Genomic DNA, 19,581 nt, shown 5'->3' on the forward strand with positions numbered 1-19,581 from the left:
CTGCTTGAGAGTTTTTCCTCTTCCATCTGACGTGATAAGCTGCATTTGTAAGTTTTAGGAAGTATGAGTATTCAAAGTCTCCAGGGTAACTTGATCTTATTTGAATGAGCAGTTTGCTTAGTAATTTGTCTAAACGAATCAGCTCCTCTGTATCAAACTGAGTGTAAAACTCTACAAGATCGTCAATATGTCTATGTTCAACTGATGGAAAATATCTTTTTGAAATCCCACAGGTAGCAATGATTTCTTCTAATGACGTGGATTCTTTGCAATGCGACGGTGAATTACGACCAGAAAGTGAGACCTTTCCACCACGAGCTGTTTTATGATACGGCATGACCTGAAAAAACAAAATGGCGGGCTCAAAATCCAGACAATCCAAATGGCCAGTTGTCAGTATTGTCTGTCCCGACTCAGGAACCTGACGAGATCAAAATCAGTATCACTCACCTTGTAACGTTCAGGATAATCAGCTTCAAATCAGCATGACCGGCATCGCAAGGGAGAAGAGGACATCAGTAGAGCATGAACAGCATCAGTTGGCAGCATCCTTGGGTATCATTCACAGATGGCTTTCTGTGATTCGCTTCCAAAAACCCTATTTATCGTCAGAAGTGAATCTGTACAGCATAGCAATGTCTCGCAATTTTGAAATCATTCTGTAGGATTGCTATACATTAAAATGCTTTTTAAATTATAGAAGTATTGAAAAAGGAAATCGATTTTAAACTTCCTACTCTCATTTTGGCCGATCCAAATTTTACACAAGCATGATGTCCTCATTTCTAAAAGCGTCCAGATTGATCTTTCAAATTGGGACAATATTTTGCCATGTAAAATCTTCCAAAACATATGTTGCTAAAACAAAACTTATTTGCATAGAGTTAGTACAGAAGTTTTTCCATTCATTTGTTCAACCTGTATATTCAAAATGCAATAAAATAAAGCTCATTGGGGCATAAAATGTTAGGATTTTATCTGTTTAATTAATTTGCGTTTAAGAATATTTCACAGTTTATTTTAACATTTTCTTAAAAAGTTTCCCCGCTTCAAATTAATCACAGCAAAGCATTATCGATTTAATGTTTATTTATTTTTCATAACGTAAAAGAGTATGAAGATTAATAGCTTAGTCATAAATAACAAAATAAATAAATAAATAAAAAACGTTTGGAAGTATCGGATTTAAGCACATTAAACTTATTCCTGTCTGTATATTTTAATAGAGGAACGTGAATACCAAATATTGTATAAATGTGTGCTAAGAATTTTAAAAATATATTTATAGCGAAAGTTATTTCGAAACAATTAGGTTTTAGAGAAATAATGAATATAATATGCAAATAAAATGGGAAAATTATTTATTTTCGCCTCAAGTAAAGGCTTTTATAATCAATTATCACAAATCATGTGAGAAAATATGTACAATCGATTTACATTGTTAGAATCAATTTTAATGCCATTTTCTTACACTGAAGTTAAAAATAATGTAAATAATAAAGCAAGCGTAACAGATTGAATGCCCATTTGCATTCCTCTCTTAACATTGAAAATGGAAGACCCAAAAGTATTACATCAAAAGTCTGTTTTATTTCCAATTGTAATTCCTCACACGTAAAACACGGCTTTTTGAGACTCTTTACACGCACGTGATGTCCTTAAGCGAAACTATTTGTATCTACTTATGATTTTTTCTGACAATGCATTTGAAGTATTTACATGTTCAGAGATATGTTATTTTGAGAATATAGGTACACAACTTCTTCGATAGAAATTCCTTGAAGCCATTTCTATTTTGAAGGACTTCTTCTATCATTTAGAACGGCGGTTCTCAAATGATTCCGAGGAAGAATCAAAAAAGTTCCGAGAGTTAAGCCTTTTTTAAAAAAAAAACATTTTTGAAATCTGTAATTATATTTAAATTTAATCGATAATCTACTATTTACTTATTATTTCGATTGCCTTTATTGAATCGTAATTGAAGTAAAATACCAAAGAGAGAAAGAAATGCAAATTTTTAAAAATATACAGTAGGGAACCGATTATCCGGAACTATCGGGACCATCGCTATTCCGGATAACTGATTTTTCCGGTTTTCTGAATCGCTACAAAAAGCCGTTTTTTTATTGTTAAACCCAACTAAAAAAATTTTTTTTGGAAATAATCTTAAAAAGAAGGAAAAACGATGAAGTAATACACTAATGATTATTTCCAAAATGATGGTAAGGTAAAAATCTTTCAAAAAAGAAAGAAAAATCCTAAAATCTTATGAGGAAAAAAAATTTTTTTTTTTTAAAAAAATGGCGGGAAAATTCATCGAATTTCGTTCCGGTTTTTTGGTTTTCCGATTTCCGGATAACGTGTTCTGTACTGTATAAAGAATGTTCTAACAACAAATGCATTTCAGAAGACCTCCCATAACCACACATGTGACCTATGACGTCAGTGCCCGCTAATCTTTATCAGCAAAATGTCGTATTTTAGTTGAGCTGAATTCCTCTACATAAGTTAGAATGTTAATTAACGATAAGTTGATTAAATGCAGAGCAGCATCACTCATCAAATTAGTTCAAATAGGATTATTTCTCGTCTACTTCTTTTACTTGACTTAGATTTATTATTTGTTTATGTATTTTATTGTAACAGTGATATATTTTTGTTTTGTGTACCTGGCGACTTCGATGCATGATTGGTTTGTTTATGTTACATGGTTTCGAGCCTGTCTTTGTGTGTTAAATCTCTGTGCAAATCCATAGTGAAACAATTGAAATCTTTGTGAAAGAATTTAGAATGTGCCAGTGCTTATTTCATAACAGAACCACAGCCCTCCTGGATCAGTCTGCAAAAACTGAGCCAGGTGGTTACACGCCAACGCGGGATATCTGCACGTGACGTAGTGTGCGTATCTCGTTCCTGATTGGTTGCTGAAACGTGGCATTTGTTTATGTTAGCAACAGTTCTTTCCATTCTATTTCGAGTAGGCCAAGTATCAATTCTCTTAGGTGATACAGTCTAAATTCTTCCAGAAAGATTCTTTCTCAAAAATTTCAATTCTTTCGCTATATATTTACACAGAGACTTGACACAGAAACAGGCACGAAACCACGTGGAAAATAAACAAACTAATTATGCATCGAAGTTGCCACGCACACAAAACAAAAATATGTCACGGTTAAAATAAAATACATAAACAAATAATAAGTATAAGTTAAGTAAAAGAAGTATAGATGAGAAAGAATTATATTTCAACTAATTCGATGTGCGATACGTTTCTGTGCTTAATTAACTTATCGTTAATTAACATTCTAACTTACGTAGAGCAATCAATTAATTCATGTTTTAGCACAAAAAAAGTAAAATATTTTGAGAACGGGTTACATTGCATATTGTTCAATAACCAATAGTTTTCAAAATAACAGCAAATATTGTAACTTTCAAGATATAAACGTTAAGTTAATTGAAAAATGATAATTTTTAAAATATAACGTTATTAAGTTGAGTATCAAGTTATGATCTATCTCAAGTTTAAAGCTTGAATAGAAAAATAGCTACTTGTTCACTTTATGAGATATGACAGGATAAGGGTTCTGTTCATTGTTGTCTGGAATGTAAGAATCTATATGGTACTTCTTCTTCCGTCGAACTTGTTTTTTAAGTTTTTTTTAGCTTCGTTCATTTTTCTGTGTCATTGATAAAATACGAACTTCAAAATGTATTTTTCATTCATGTTTCACAGAGCACATATCGATGCACACATGCATTTTAAACCATTTTTCCTTCTTTGAAAATTTTATGTTATTTTAGAATTTTAATTAATGCAGTCAACCACGTAAGAACTTCAGAGTAATTTGTTTGAATCTTATGTACAATCCGCAAGCATGCTACAATTTATTTTGTTATTAAATTACACAGTTGTTACTGTTATTAATATTAATGATTTTTGAAATTTAAAAGTTTGTAATTTGAGTTGAATTCGGGTAATTCTATAACCTAAATTGTAAAAAGTTTTTTTTTTTTTTACAATAGCTGTAATTGCCACCCAAAATAACTTCTGATTTTTCAATTCAGAGTAGATTTTAGAGAAGCAAATGATTTTTTTAAATTTAATTTGATTATATTATAAATAAACACGCTAACACAATTCTTATTTCACGGTTATGATTTGATCAATTATTTTATTTATTATTAAACATATAACAAATAATAATTTTTAAATTTTATGCTTACGCCTTATACCAAGAAAAAAAAAATTTTTTTAACTGCTCCGCTTCCTGCTTTAGTTTTAATAAATTGGTAGCGAATGAGATAGTTAATCTTGAAAAATAATCGAACGATCGATTTAATCTAGAAAAATAATTAAGAAATCGGTTGGATTTTATATGATATTTCAAATTTTCGATATCTAGTGGTAGATTGAAAAATGACAACAACAAAAGAATGACACAAAAACTGATATTTAAAATAAAAAATACTAAACTATAAAAAGCTTAAATTTCGTTGATGCTAGAAAATATTGTCTTTAACAAAGCGGAGCAAGTTAGCATCTCCGCTCTTCTTACAAAACAATTAAAACGCAATAAAATAACAAGAATAAAAATTAAAAAAAAAAAAAAAAAAGAACTCAACTTTTTTTTAAATACAAATATGAATACTAGAAAATGCTGTCTTTTACAAAGCGGATCAATTTGGCATCTCTGCTCTTCTTACAATAATAATTAAAACTTATTAAAATAACAAGAATAAACATTTATAAAGAAAAATTCAACTTTTTTTGTTATGAATGCTGATTAAATGCGTGAAAATTATAAGAATCTTACCTTTAATTTTTAGTGCCATCTAAATCCAGATCTTGCAGGCTTAGATGCACCTGGAAAAGATTAAAAAGTGATAGTTACGTAAACATTGTATTTTATAATGTTTAGGATCTATCAGAATATTTCATTAACTCTAAATGTTTTTAGATTGGTCCAAAATCTGCGGATTTCAATTTTAAAGTGAAAACTAATATTAAAAAAATTTAGCTTCTTTAAAACAAAACTAATACCTCATTTAAATATTTTTCAGGTGAATACCGACTCTCTTTTATTTTTATTTATTCATTTATTTTTATTTATTTATTATCATTATTATTTTTTTATGATAAGTATAATTTTTATTATGTATTTATAATAATTAACGTTAATTCTTTTCATAAATAAAAAGTAAGCATATTGAGCAAAGAAATGGATTAAGAATTTAGGTCAACTATATAAAAAAAATAGCGCATAAATTGAATTTTTATTACAATTGTACTGGAATTTTATTTAAATTAAATGATATTTTGCATTTTGTCAGTTTTCTGTTATTTACCTTTTGCAAAGTAGGTCACTTTTTTTTTTTGCTGACTCCCTTCTTTAGCAAGGTAGCATTAATTCGATTCACCTATAGAAGTCCAAGGTCATATTTTAAAAGCATATGGCAGCGAAAACGACCTTTAACCTATTCGAACCCCTTCTTAGATATCATCAACAAAAAGAAGTTCTGCTGCAGACGCTACGGTACTTTTCGGTTTGCTGGGCACAAGGAAATTCTACTCTTTTTTGTTTTAATCTTTTTATTTTATTTTATTTTTTAAAATTTTATTTAATTTTTATTCGTTTGAAAAAATAAATGAATAAAAAAAAATTAATAAAAAGTTGGCGGAAGTCTAAATTTTTTGGCGACTTTTTGCTTGCGCCCGGCTAAACGAAAAGTAATCATACAGACTTTACTATTCCTAATACATCACATTTGCTAAAGTTTAACTATTTCAAGCTTTGTACAAAAGGAAAAATAACTAACAGTAGAACCATTTCATTTCTAGATTTTCTTTTAAAGTAAAGTAAAAGCTGATTATTTATGATTATAAATTATCTTCCATTATTCACTTTTTTTCCAGATAATAAATAGTTCTCTTTGTACCATATAACTAATTAATAAGCGTAGTTAGTTTAAGAAATTTTATCCCTCCCAAAAATAAGGTGGATAACAGGTTTAATAAGGATAAAATACGGAAGGTAACAGGTTTTACTACCAGTTTCAGTATAAATGGCCCTGCTTTTTATTTCAGCAATAAAATATACGATTAACCTAAAATCTATTATATGTTAAATATGAAGTAGTAAAATAACGATGTAGTTTGTTATTTGAGTTTTGCTACATTATTTTTATTATTTGAATCAACTGCGTTTTTCACACTATGATTGCGACATACAAAATAAAATTAACCAATTATGAAATATTTTACTACAATCGAAAAGACTTTTTGAAAAAGAGAAATACTGTTTTGAAAAAATGTTGAAATCAGTTAATTTAATTTCTTTAAAGTGTGCCAGCTGTTTGTGAGATATTGTTTTGTTTTATATATTTATTTTCTATAATTAGGCGTAACATTTCAATTTTATTAGCTTTAAAATAAATATTTCATTTAATTAACAAGGCATATTTTTATTAAAACTTTCGTTTGATTGTTGTTTATTTATTGTCAACTAATTTTGTGTTATTTTTCTTTTGTTTTTATAACACTTGACTGTTTTCAAAAAATATTTTAACCCTTTAACGCAGATAGCATAACGATGTTCCTGTTATATATATATTTTTTTCAGACGCTCTAATTACCAGCAGAAAAAATATTTTGGCATTTTTAAATTATAAAAAACAGTCTAACAGTTACAAAAAATCTGTTAGACTATCAGAACTATATTTGTACTAAAATCGAAAAAAAAAAGTTTTATTTTTTTCCATTTAAATTTAAAAATTTATTAAATAACTGATTTTGTAAATTAAGGAAATTTCAATGATGAATAACTGTTTCTCTTAGAACTAGATAACTGCAAATAAGTGCAAATTTGAAAAATTATTGTTTGGAAGTGAATCGTGTTTTGAAGATTTTACCTTTTACGCAGAAAAAAACACAGGTGTTTCATACTGTATTTCACAACCATAAATTATTAAAATGCTAAATATAATATTTTTCACTTATTTTGACCTATATTAATAGAATTAATACAATGAAAAAAGTATGAAAAGTATGTTTAATAGAAGTTTCGTCTCAAAGGATTAACCCCTTGGGGACGGGTGATTCAGAAAAGCATTCGTACAAAATCAGAATCAAGTTGTAATTAAATAAAAAACGGTAACTTAAATATAGTCTTTGCTAATTTGACAGACTTACTTTGCTTTTACTTTAATTATTGTTAGTTTAATCATATATATAATCAATGCTAATTCAAAGTATAACGAAATAGTTTTATTTTGAACAAAGTAATGGTGAATTAAATAAATAAAACAATTATAACTCCGCCCACAAATAAACTGCTAAAGAATTTCTTTGATTACCAATTTTATATTTTTACCCTGGTTGATACGGTTTTATGCTGGCACGTATTTGTGACAGTCGGCGCGAAAGGGTTAAGCAAAACATAGATTTTAGGCTTATGAACAATCACTAACCAATTATTACCAAAATAATTTATTGATTATTAATTTGAAATCATGTATGCGAATTGATATCGTGGCACTTTAAATGTAAGAATAAGCTTTCCAAATTTGTATTGTTGATTTTTGACGAAAATATGCAAAAGCATCCATTACTAAAATGTAGAAAAATTCTGCAACAATTAATATTATTAAATGAAATTGACAAATACATATTATAGTAAATAAATTTCAATAAATCATATCCTAAAAATTTCTGTTCAACAAATTATCGAATTTACTTTGAAAAATAGGCTAGAACAGTATAGTACCAAGTACTTAAAAAATTTAATCTAATAATAAAAAAGAACAAACCAAAATATTTTCAATTTATGTCGTAATTAGAGGAATTGATATCGTATATTAAAATTCTCCCTTAACTTGATTTACAAAATACTTATTAAAAACGTTATTTCACAAAATTAAAATATGTAGTTTTACTGGATTTATTACGATTAAAATTACATGACATTTCGCTGACAATCAATTTATAAACTATTTTTCAAACTCGTTATAATAAACATAACTATAAAAATGTTTCGAGTGAAAAAATGTAGCTTTTATCTTGACCTTAACTATATCAAAATTATAATCATCAAGGTTAAAATGTGTTATATAATTTTTTGCTGTTGCATTTTTGGTTGTATTTTTCTCTTCAGGTTTTTTTTTGGGGGGGTCATTTTTTAAATTTAAAAATTTTCTTTTTAAATGGTGAACAGTTTTTCAAGATATTTTAGAATTAGTTTTGAACAACATATATTCTTTTTATTTTAAAAACATTTGATAATACAAATGCAATTCTGATATTCCTGAAAATTGTAGCAAAAAATTAATAAATTCCAATTTATCTTCATAGGGCTTTATTTTGTTCATAAATTGCATATTTATTTGAATTAATTTCCATAATTTTTATATAAAATTATAATTAAATTTGTAAATACAAACTACAATTAATATTTTTTTTAAAGAAGTAATTATAAAACCTGTTTTTGAAAATTTTTAACGGCATTGTTTTTTATTTTAAGGAAATGTTTTTTGATTTTTAGAAGCTTTTTTGCATTTTTAAACGCATTTTTTTAAAAAAAGTTTGTAAGTTATAGACATGAGCCGTGATGGGTGATGTTGATGATAGAGCGTTCGTCTCCCATTGGCGACTTTACACATTGTCGACTCCCGGGCACCTCCACTCGCCGCGGTTTTATTTGTCAACTGTTTCACCGCCTTATCTAGTAACCCTCACTCAGAGGCAACCCTACGCTCGCCTCAATACAGCACTCGCAAAAGTCATAAATGAATCTTCGCGCTCATGGATATTTTTAAAAGTTGCTTGTTGAATTAAGTTAAAATTTTATCCTCGTTTAAGACTAGAAAAATTCAAATAACGAGAGCAAAATACTTCGTCCTTCTTTAAAGAAAGAGGAAGAAAAATTTACATACACACAATTATTTCAGTTAATTACATACATATTTCGATTAAAAAAAATTTCAAATAGAAACTATTCTTGTAAATTAAATAAAAATCTGGAGTAATAAAATAGTCAATTATTCAGAATAATCAATTTCTTTTGAAGATCTTAATTAATAAACAAAGTTTAAAAAAATAATTCCCTATATAAATCATCACATTATTAAGTGTACATATTTTTAAAGATAAAAGTATTAAAAATTTTTTTACTCAGTTTGAAAAATAATTATTTTCATTTCCTTCATTTTTACCAGGTTTTATCAATTATTTCTATTTTGGAAAAAATATGTATTCTTCAAAATGCTTACAATATCTTAAAAAAATTGCCCAATTGCTTTAAAACTACTTTCTTTATTTAAAGAAAATTATTAAATTTAAAAATTGTTAAGATTCTCTTATTTGACTCAATATCTTGTCTTTAATGAATCAGAAATAAATAAACAGATTGTCCTTATATTGTTATACAGTTATGATATGAGAATGTCAAAGTTGATGCTTACTGTTTACATTATATTTTTATTTTACAAATCATAAAAAGTTTTCTTTAATCAAAATTGTGTTCACCTCATAAATATACTTTAACTGCTACAAATTTTTCAGTCTTTGCTACCAAAGCTGTGGAGTTGGCTAATACGTACGAAGGAATTTATCGTTTGGGACATAACATTTACAAAAAAGTGTCAAATCTAAGTACAATTGTTTGGACGCAAATATTGTTGGCACTGCAAATGGGAATCATTACATCAAATTTAATCATAGATACCAATGTCAGAAAAGTAAAAAAGAATAAATTCATGTATAAAGCTGACAGCAACAATCTCCTCATCATTACACGTATATAAAAAGAAAATGCTTAAAACTCATAAATTGTGTAGTTACTTAAATTAAAGGTTCTAAAAACTAAACAATAAGATACAAAACCCTGCTGCATTATAGAATATTGTGTCCACATACTTGGTAAGGACACCATAAATTATTTGCAATAATTTTATAAAAATAATTAAAAAGCTATACCCTACTCATATATCCTACACCCACAACAAAACTTTATCCTAAAAAGGAAATAAAAAGTAAGAAATAAATATGTGTTTCAGGAAGTCCGAATAAAAAGAGAATGATAATACACAAAAATTTTTAAAGCAGCTAAATTTATTCACATCTCATGTTCACTCATGCGTTTTTTAAATCGTATGTCGCAAGTGAAACATGCGCGAATTAATATTCGAAGATTTTCGCGAGAAAATTTGAAACCCGACTTGGCGAATGTAAGATTGGCGAATTTCAAAATGTGGTGCAAAAGAAGTGCCCGGGAGTCGACAATGTGTAAAGTCGCCTCCCATTGAGGTAACCCAGGCTCGAATCCCAGCAGTGGCTGGTTGATACAATTTCTGCTCCCGCTTGCATTCCACTCACAGTGCTGACGTAAAATATCCTCAGTGGTAGACAGATAATGGGTTAGAGTCCCCTTGCAGTCAGACTAACCGTGGAAGGTTTTCATGGTTTTTCTCTCCATGTAATGCAAACGTGAGTTAGTTCCATCAAAAAGTCCTCCACGAAGACTAGTTTATTCCATTGTTTGATTCAGGAGTTTCTTGTCTCCTGGGTTGGGTTCTAAATTACCAGATTACGGAATTGAATATTGATAGTCCTAAACTCAGAATTGTCTCAGCTGTTCAACGTCGGTTATAAAAATAAAATATCAAAAGTCATCATCATTCTAACCATGATATTCACACATAAAGAAAGCGAACGGAAATCTTTCCTGAAATACATAATATCAAAACAATTACTGATTAGTAAAATAATCACTGATTATTAAAATAATCGCTGATTTTTAAAAATACATCAAGCAAAACGTTTCTAATTCTAAGTAATTATAGTGTTTCTAAGTGATTAATTCCACATAGAAAAATATAATTACAAAGTGTAAACTTTTATCCTCGATAAATTTTTATCTTAAAACTATTTATCATCGTTTATATATCATGTGTTATGCGTAACAATCCTTTGTGATCTTTTCTTGTAATTATCGATAATCTTATCAGGTTTAACTGTCAAGGTAATAATTAATCTATTCGATTACACAAAACTATTAGTAATATATTTGTTTTTCCTTTTTACAGTTTCGCCCAATGAATTCATGAAGAAAAAGAAATGGCTAAAAGATGAAAAAGTGATGAAATAAAAAATTTTTTTTACACTGAATTATTAATCGGAAAAAAGATTGAAGGTAAGTAAAAATATCGAATGTTTATAGTAATTTTAATAATCAAAATGGCTTGTAAATTTTTTTTTATTTAGCAACCGTTCTTTAGTAATACCACACTTTATTTTCTTATTATTTTCTTTTCAATATTTTTGACACCCTTCTTACCTTTATCACTTTAAACATTTGTAAGCAATATAATAACAATGATATGATGTGTATTTTAATAGAAAAAAAAGATATAAACAAATAATATAAAAGTATTTAATTCGCTAGTTTTAAACTTTTTTATTTTAACCAAATTGCGGGACGTCTAACTTCTTGCTATTCCATTCTTTTCTTCAGGACATAATTATTTGCGGTCTCTTCTGTATAAATCAGCTGTAATTCTATTAAACTAATGTAATTCTATTAACTAATTTTTAAATTATATTAACTAATATAATTCTTTATTCTATATAAACTAATAAAACTGTTTAAACTATATTAACTAACATAAACTATTTAAATAATTTACTAATAATTCGTATTTAAGAAAATGGGCACAGCTTAAAATATGTGTTATAAGTAGTTCAAAATGGGTATTTTATAAAATGGACATACCTTAAAATGGGGTTTTAAGAAAATCTACGTAATTCAAAATGGGTATTTAAGAAAATGGACACGGCTCAAACTGCGTGTTTACGAAAATGTACGTAATTCAAAATTGGTATTTAAGAAAATAGACACGGCTCAAACGGCGTGTTTACGAAAATGTACGTAATTCAAAATTGGTATTTAAGAAAATAGACACGGCTCAAACGGCGTGTTTACGAAAATGTACGTAATTCAAAATTGGTATTTAAGAAAATAGACACGGCTCAAACGGCGTGTTTACGAAAATGTACGTAATTCAAAATTGGTATTTAAGAAAATAGACACGGCTCAAACGGCGTGTTTACGAAAATGTACGTAATTCAAAATTGGTATTTAAGAAAATAGACACGGCTCAAACGGCGTGTTTACGAAAATGTACGTAATTCAAAATTGGTATTTAAGAAAATAGACACGGCTCAAACGGCGTGTTTACGAAAATGTACGTAATTCAAAATTGGTATTTAAGAAAATAGACACGGCTCAAACGGCGTGTTTACGAAAATGTACGTAATTCAAAATTGGTATTTAAGAAAATAGACACGGCTCAAACGGCGTGTTTACGAAAATGTACGTAATTCAAAATTGGTATTTAAGAAAATAGACACGGCTCAAACGGCGTGTTTACGAAAATGTACGTAATTCAAAATTGGTATTTAAGAAAATAGACACGGCTCAAACGGCGTGTTTACGAAAATGTACGTAATTCAAAATTGGTATTTAAGAAAATAGACACGGCTCAAACGGCGTGTTTACGAAAATGTACGTAATTCAAAATTGGTATTTAAGAAAATAGACACGGCTCAAACGGCGTGTTTACGAAAATGTACGTAATTCAAAATTGGTATTTAAGAAAATAGACACGGCTCAAACGGCGTGTTTACGAAAATGTACGTAATTCAAAATTGGTATTTAAGAAAATAGACACGGCTCAAACGGCGTGTTTACGAAAATGTACGTAATTCAAAATTGGTATTTAAGAAAATAGACACGGCTCAAACGGCGTGTTTACGAAAATGTACGTAATTCAAAATTGGTATTTAAGAAAATAGACACGGCTCAAACGGCGTGTTTACGAAAATGTACGTAATTCAAAATTGGTATTTAAGAAAATAGACACGGCTCAAACTGCGTGTTTACGAAAATGTACGTAATTCAAAATTGGTATTTAAGAAAATAGACACGGCTCAAACGGCGTGTTTACGAAAATGTACGTAATTCAAAATTGGTATTTAAGAAAATAGACACGGCTCAAACGGCGTGTTTACGAAAATGTACGTAATTCAAAATTGGTATTTAAGAAAATAGACACGGCTCAAACGGCGTGTTTACGAAAATGTACGTAATTCAAAATTGGTATTTAAGAAAATAGACACGGCTCAAACGGCGTGTTTACGAAAATGTACGTAATTCAAAATTGGTATTTAAGAAAATAGACACGGCTCAAACGGCGTGTTTACGAAAATGTACGTAATTCAAAATTGGTATTTAAGAAAATAGACACGGCTCAAACGGCGTGTTTACGAAAATGTACGTAATTCAAAATTGGTATTTAAGAAAATAGACACGGCTCAAACGGCGTGTTTACGAAAATGTACGTAATTCAAAATTGGTATTTAAGAAAATAGACACGGCTCAAACGGCGTGTTTACGAAAATGTACGTAATTCAAAATTGGTATTTAAGAAAATAGACACGGCTCAAACGGCGTGTTTACGAAAATGTACGTAATTCAAAATTGGTATTTAAGAAAATAGACACGGCTCAAACGGCGTGTTTACGAAAATGTACGTAATTCAAAATTGGTATTTAAGAAAATAGACACGGCTCAAACGGCGTGTTTACGAAAATGTACGTAATTCAAAATTGGTATTTAAGAAAATAGACACGGCTCAAACTGCGTGTTTACGAAAATGTACGTAATTCAAAATTGGTATTTAAGAAAATGGACACGGCTCAAACGGCGTGTTTACGAAAATGTACGTAATTCAAAATTGGTATTTAAGAAAATGGACACGGCTCAAACTGCGTGTTTACGAAAATGTACGTAATTCAAAATTGGTATTTAAGAAAATGGACACGGCTCAAACTGCGTGTTTACGAAAATGTACGTAATTCAAAATTGGTATTTAAGAAAATGGACACGGCTCAAACGGCGTGTTTACGAAAATGTACGTAATTCAAAATTGGTATTTAAGAAAATAGACACGGCTCAAACGGCGTGTTTACGAAAATGTACGTAATTCAAAATTGGTATTTAAGAAAATAGACACGGCTCAAACGGCGTGTTTACGAAAATGTACGTAATTCAAAATTGGTATTTAAGAAAATAGACACGGCTCAAACGGCGTGTTTACGAAAATGTACGTAATTCAAAATTGGTATTTAAGAAAATAGACACGGCTCAAACGGCGTGTTTACGAAAATGTACGTAATTCAAAATTGGTATTTAAGAAAATAGACACGGCTCAAACGGCGTGTTTACGAAAATGTACGTAATTCAAAATTGGTATTTAAGAAAATAGACACGGCTCAAACTGCGTGTTTACGAAAATGTACGTAATTCAAAATTGGTATTTAAGAAAATAGACACGGCTCAAACTGCGTGTTTACGAAAATGTACGTAATTCAAAATTGGTATTTAAGAAAATGGACACGGCTCAAACGGCGTGTTTACGAAAATGTACGTAATTCAAAATTGGTATTTAAGAAAATGGACACGGCTCAAACGGCGTGTTTACGAAAATGTACGTAATTCAAAATTGGTATTTAAGAAAATGGACACGGCTCAAACTGCGTGTTTACGAAAATGTACGTAATTCAAAATTGGTATTTAAGAAAATGGACACGGCTCAAACTGCGTGTTTACGAAAATGTACGTAATTCAAAATTGGTATTTAAGAAAATAGACACGGCTCAAACGGCGTGTTTACGAAAATGTACGTAATTAAAAAAACATGTTTACAAAAATAGACACAACTCAAAAAGCGTGTTTTAAAAAAATGGACGCAATTCAAAATGAGTGTTTTCAAAAAATGGACTCAGCAAAAAATATGACTTTTCAATGTTCAAATTTAATAACTGAATGAATAATTTTGTACTTAACACGTTCACGCCGGGGTGACCCACCGATGGGTCACACTAGATTGTCTCATCTTGGCAGCGCACCAGAGTAAAAACTGGTAACAATAAATTTCATTTTTTAGTTTTTTTCCGGGAATAATAAAAATCCATAACTACCAATTGTTTTTAACGGATGCAATTTTTATATTGAATTGCTTCTTCGCCGTGATAAATTTCCTTACAGTGAATTGTTATTGTTGAGATATTGTTATTGTATATATGAGATTGTTATTGTATATACATTGAAATAGTTCTTCTACCAGTATTTTCTCTTTTCCCGTACCAGTATTTTCCCTTTTCCCGGCGTGAACGTGCTAACTTATGCTTACTTTTTTTTAAGCATAATCATTATATGGCAAAAACACTGAATTCAGGGTGGCTGGGCAGATTACAGATGTAACTTTTTAGGTATCTCTTCGTATTCAGAACATTAAACGATAAAATAGTTCGAAAAAATCTAACTTCAATGCTATTTTTATGCCACCATTATAATTTATAGAACCTGTAACAACTTGATAAAAAGAAATGTTGACTTTTAATATCTTTTCAAAAAAGACTGATAAAAAATGTTCCAAGTGATTCAGGAAAATGACGACATCATATTACAAATTTTTTGGATCCATTTGTGCCTTTAAAAAAAGTAAAATTTTCATAAGAGAAGTTTGAAAAACGGAATCCAAGTCTGTGTCCATTTTCCTAAATTGCTTTTTCAATTTTCTTAAACATGCAATTTGGGCTGTGTCCATTTTCTTAAACACACATTTTGATATGTGTCCATTTTCTAGAAAACGCATTTTGAGATGTGTCCATTTTTATAACGGCACATTTTGAGATGTGTCCATTATTTTAAAGACGCATTTTGTGATGTGTCCATTTTTAGAGACGCATTTTGAGATATGTCCATTTTCTTAAAAATTCGTTTTGAGATGTGTCCATTTTCTTAAAGACGCATTTTTAAATGTGTCCATTTTCTTAAAGACGCATTTTGAGATATGTCCATTTTTTAAAGACGCAGTTTGAGATGTGCCCATTTTCTTAAAAATCCATTTTGAGCTGTGTCCATTTTCTTAAACATGCATTTTGAGATTTGTCCATTTTCTTAAACATGCATTTTGAGATTTGTCCATTTTCTTAGACAACGTGTATTTTGAGATGTGTCCATTTTCTTAAACACGCTTTTTGAGCTGCGTCAATTTTCCTAAACACGCATTTTGAGCTAGTTTCATTTTCTTAAACACGCATTTCGAGTTAGCTCTATTTTCTTAAACACGTTTCTGGAGCCGCGTTTAGAATAAAAAGCTCACCTGCAAATTGCTTTTTATATTTGATATTTGCTATTGTAACTTTTCAATTTCTCAAATGATTTTGCAAAAATTGTGTAATAATCTTATTCACATCATGAACAATATAAAAGCTATTTTTAACGTACAGCTTAAATCTCTTTTAATATTAGAAAAATCTATAAATTGCAAGTTATTTTCGTATTGCCCAATAAAATTATTCATACAACTTAGCAATTTATTGATACAGCCATAAGAACATATTTCTATTTTTAGAGCTTGTTTCTATTTATAAATGCATATTTTTTTACGTTTCAAGCGCGTGTCTACAACTGCATAGTATCTACTGTTTCCTAAAATAATAGTGAGCCTATTTTTCCCCTCACATTCTTTCGTGAATCGACTGTTTTCTCGGAGAGGATGAAATTACATTCCGCTTTGGCGGCATCTACAAAGATGATCATATTATTATGGCAACCCAAACAAAAACACAACAACCTCTAATGGGAAGTCGAGTTTCTAAAAGCGTTTTGTTATTATACGAGTCGACCAACAGGCATGTCGCCTTCTATGTGAAAAATAGTTGTTGCTGTTCTGTGTTATTTACTTTTTTTTGTACGAAACATTAGACTTGTTGTATAGTGGTTTTTCCTAAAAAATGTTAATAGGGAGAATATGTTTGTGTGTTTGCGTTTGGTAAGTTCCTTTTTCTTATTTGTTTCAAACTTTTTATTTTTAGTTCTCTAAAACTTGTGCTTTTAAATAGTACATTTTCCGTTTGCATCCTATCAATTATAGTTATCCTGCGATTATCTTCTCTTTTTATCATTTGATAAATTTGATTCTGTAAAATTTTTGTTCGAAATTTTTTTACCTTTACCTACCGTCTAGAAAACTTTTAAAAATAGCGTTTTTTAGTATTAGAAAAAAAAATCGCTATCTCATGATATTATATCGTTGTAAAGATATTCAAATAAAAAATATATTGTAATGGCGATATATATGTGTGTAATATTTATACTAATTATATATTTTAACGGTCATGAACATTTTAATTTTGAAAAATAAATGCTAAAAATGAAATCATTTAATTACCACTCTTTATCTTTTCGATGTGTTTTTTTCTTTGTAAGAGTGATTTTTTCAAAATATTTTTTTCAATTTTTATTATATATATTTTTTTTATATATTACTAAGAGACTCGCCCTTTGCTCTCCAACCCCCGTAAACCGCTTCGCTTTGATTATTGTCCCCCTCCCCCCTTAAGAGCCGATATTTTCCACAAAAACACGTAATATTTTGTTTTTTAACTATACAATTATTGTAGCTTTTTAAAAGAACATTTTGTTAACATGTTAATCATAACGAAATTAACCAAATGGAAGATTACGTGATGGATTTTAAAAATAATCATGTGAACTTGATAAAAAAAGAAGTTAAAAAAACTGGAAAAAAATCACGAAAAAGAAATGAACTTTTCCATAACTTTCGAATAAATTGGAATTTTGATAAAAACCCAGTTCATAAATAAATATGGCCTTTTCATCATACCAAATTTCAACTCAGCAGTTACCATTCCCGTGACCCGTATGGTGTTGTTTAGCCCAGACCAAAGAAAGAACCTTTCAAGAAGTTTAACAGTTAATAATTATTGAATGTTAATTTTTTTTATTCCATTGTCTTCCCTGTACATTTTTATACACATCTTTGTAGTTTTCAGCTTACAAGTCTTATAATTAATAAATTAATAACAAATGGTTCACTAAATTAAAAGTGGTATTACTGTTAAATATATTTACCACGGTTAAGGTTAAGTTATTTATGCCTTTCAAAAAATGTCTCACTTTAAAGTAAACACACATGTGTGTAACAAATCCTATGGAATGTTCTTGTAATGTTCATATACAAACTAGTTTAAAAGGTCCTCGAAAAAAGTTAGCTAGCCAGTTACCGTGAGAAAAATTAGCTAACACTTTTGATTTTTTTAAAAGTCATAGCACTTCTGTAAGAATAAAGATGCGGTAAGAGGAGCAGCAAACTATAGTTTGTCTATAGTAAGAACTCCCCAAACAAATTCGTCTGGACCCGTGGCGGTGACTATGGTAACGAGGTATAACTAGGGATGTGTGGTAATTGTTTAGGACAGGTTTCGGCTCGGGTCTGCGAAAAAAAGGGAAATTTTTCCTTCGGTCTACTGTGTTAGCTCTAGAGTGAAGAGAAGCTACCCTCCATGAACGCTATTCTTGTTTCCATAGCAACAGACAGCCTCAGACTTTGTGACAGGGGGAGTTCTTACCGTAGATAAACTATAGTTACAGAAAATGTTAACTTGCATGTAATATGTTACTATATTTATTATATTCTACTTCCTTTTGTTCTATTCCCTGTCTATATTTACATCAATAAAACCATCAGGTATTTAAGGACTTTTGCACGGTGGAAAAAAGAAGTTGCGTTTTAAGAGTAACTAGTAATAGAAAATGTTTTATTCGGATTAAATACTAGTAATAGGGAACTGGGTAGAAAAAAATAGTACTCATTGTTTAATTGCAAATTACAATTTCATGCTTGGCGATTCCTTAAAATTGTTTAAATTACAACGTTTCTCCAAACAAAATTTTCTGAAATTCGCTTTGATGTGCCAACTGTATAATATATCGAAAAAGCTTTTCTATTGAATCTGCGGTTTTTATGTTTTCCTTTGTGCTTTTTTTTAGTTATTCAATTCCTACTATTATTTCACACTCTCCCTATATCTTGTTCAAATTTTCAATCGTTAGTAAAATACTTTTTGAAGTTATACTTCTTATGCGACTTCCAACAAGGTTGCGTTAAACGTTTAACGCTGCAATTTTATTGGCCGGGAAATCACGTGGTAGGATCCAGTTTTCCCTCATTCATTTCCATACTGTTTTGGTTCTCACTAGCATAAAAATAATAAAAATATTGTTTTTCTATAAATATTTTTTTAGTTTGTTTTGATACACATATAATTTAATAGGGCAGTATATTTTATTTTCAAATTTAGTGGATAACAATTGTAAAAAATGAGTGAAAACAATCCCACGGACAATGCGACGGATTTAAGGTTATGTCAAGGTACGTCTCTTGTGAATATCAATTGATTGTTTCTCTTCTGAAATTACATTATGACGCATTCACATACATTATTATTCAGCCATTCTAGTCCAAATATATTTTTTAAACTTGTAGTGGATGACGCTTGATGTTAATACAGTTTTTTCAAATATTAATTAATTAATTAAATTTAATTAATTTTAGCTTTATATGAAAAATTTTTTTTTAATTATTTAATAAAAAGTAACTGAAATAAAACAATTTCTTTGTTGACCTATGTAGAAATTGACTTTAATTTTTTTT

At 29.3% G+C, this 19,581-nt stretch overlaps 1 protein-coding gene across 10 annotated transcripts in view; it reads left to right on the forward strand.

Moving 5' to 3' along the window:
* The window catches only part of LOC107451750 (uncharacterized), a 107,986-nt gene that overhangs the window by 36,212 nt on the left and 52,193 nt on the right, over positions 1–19,581 (forward strand). For 8 of the 10 annotated variants that reach the window (XR_015433812.1, XR_015433813.1, XM_087164441.1 and 5 more), the window contains exon 2: positions 11,083–11,189. The gene's annotated coding sequence lies outside the window, so the exon portion shown is untranslated. Of the gene's footprint in view, positions 1–11,082; positions 11,216–16,713; positions 16,897–19,581 lie in introns of those variants that run through there. The other 2 variants (XM_087164440.1, XM_087164439.1) reach the window with 2 other exon arrangements.

Source organism: Parasteatoda tepidariorum, chromosome 5, assembly GCF_982258835.1.
Source record: "Parasteatoda tepidariorum strain Cologne lab strain chromosome 5, Ptep-v5.0, whole genome shotgun sequence".
Lineage (NCBI taxonomy): Eukaryota > Metazoa > Arthropoda > Arachnida > Araneae > Theridiidae > Parasteatoda > Parasteatoda tepidariorum.